Source organism: Artemia franciscana, chromosome 21 (genome assembly GCF_032884065.1).
Source record: "Artemia franciscana chromosome 21, ASM3288406v1, whole genome shotgun sequence".
Taxonomy (NCBI): Eukaryota; Metazoa; Arthropoda; class Branchiopoda; order Anostraca; family Artemiidae; genus Artemia; species Artemia franciscana.
Window position 1 is genome coordinate 3,078,443 of NC_088883.1, and position 1,955 is coordinate 3,080,397.

A 1,955-nucleotide genomic window follows, 5' to 3' on the forward strand; every position below is an offset into this window, starting at 1 on the left:
AAAAATTTTAGGAAAACCTTAATGTTGTAATTATCGGGGCATCAGTAATATGATAGTTTTTGGACTGAGAGATGATATAGAAAAAGTTTTAAGAAGAATAGTGCAGTTTTAGAAAAGGTAGAGAGTGTGTCGACTAAGTTTTCACTCTGAGGTTAATAATTGAGAAGTACCTTAGTTGGCAAACATCTTCGGTCCTCAGTTTTATCGATTATGAGAGAGCTTCCGGTTCTGTTGAGAGAAGAGCGTTAGCAAAGGTTTTATCCTTATATGGTATTCCAGATAAATACATTAGTAATTAGTGCTGTGTACGAGAATAAATCTGCTGCGGTTAAGGTAGGAAATGAGGTTAACAGCTGGTTTTGTATTAAATCATGAGTTAAGCAAGTTTGTGTTCTATCCCAGTTTATAGGGATCATTTTAATGGACCTTGTCTTAAGAAAAGGCAATGAGAGTCCACGGAATACAATGGGGAGGAAAAAATCTCCTGGACTTAAATTATTCTGATGATTTAAGCATCCTAGGTGAAAGTGTAAGCAAAATGTATGAACTTTATAGGTGCTGGGGGTTCAAGGTGCTAATATAGGTTTGAAAATTAATGTTAAGGAAGCTAAGTAACTAAGGCTAGGAATAAGTAAAGATGAAAAGGTGATGTTGGATAACGATCGGGTAGGCAGCTTCACTTACCTTGATAGTATTACTAGTACAGAAGGTGGGAGCCATGAAGATGTTAAAAGTAGAATAGCGAAGGCACAGGGTGGTTTCACAGTAAAAAAAAAACAGTTTGGAAGAACAGGAAGATAAGTTTGCATACAAAGACTAAACTATTAGAAGATAAAATTATGACAGTGGTAATATATGGCTCTGAATCATGGGTGCTTAGAAAAACAGATGAAGATTTTCAAGATGCTTTCCAGGGAAATTGCCTACAGATTGTTCTGGGTACCCAGCTGACTAACCGTATTTGAAACAGTAGACTGTGGGCAAAATGCGGTTCAATCCTTCTTTCTAGGGCTATAATGAAAAAAAGGTTGATATGGCTTGGGTACGGTCTGTGGAGGAAGGATGACAGACTGCCATAAAATTGTCCTTTTCTGCCAGCCGTCTAATGCTAAAGAGAAAGTAGGCGTTCCTCGACTGGGCTGGGACGATGTAACAAATAAAGATTTAAAGGAAAATAAACTTTCTGGGAGGGATTAAGTAGGGATGGAAGAGGAGCGTGTGTAGCTGTTTTTGGCCTCAGGCGGCTGGTACTGAAGTGAGAAGTTAGTAGTAGTAGTAGTAACATATTCATGTTTTCTAATATAAATAACTCCCTATGCGGATGACCAACTTCTCACAACACCTGAGATAAGGGGCTATGTCCAATTTCTGGATTCTTCTTGTCAGTTCAAGAGAAAAAGGTAGTTTGAAGAGAGTTCTTTTGGTCATTTAAATGCATGCTTAAAACCACAAAACCAAAAGTTTAAGCAAGGTTAGAAACTGGATCAGTTTCTAACATTGATCATGTCCTTGTATCTAATAGTATTTTTAGTAGCTCATTAACAGTAGATGTGCTCCGTGAATTTTTTGTTTCTGACCATTTATCGCTATCGTTCCGAATCAGTGGACCATTTTATCGAATGCACACAAATCGACCTTTAAAATGGAAAAAATTTAACAACAATAATTAACTGTCAATTTCTATTCTAAGAAACATCTGAAATTTTCCACGGGGGATTTCACAAAGAATGAATATTTCGCTGGAAGTTTTCCCAGCAAAATGTACCGGATGAAATAATTTTCCAGCAGAGGGAGTATACCGGGGGAATTTTCCAGAGGGAAAAATGGATATTTCCTGATTCTATTGTCCAAACAGTCTCATATATTTTATTCTAGAAGAGATCTCAAATTCTATCTCGTTGGAAACCACATCCGTTTTCGTCATCTTAAAAAATTAGTTGATGGTTTCCAAAGAA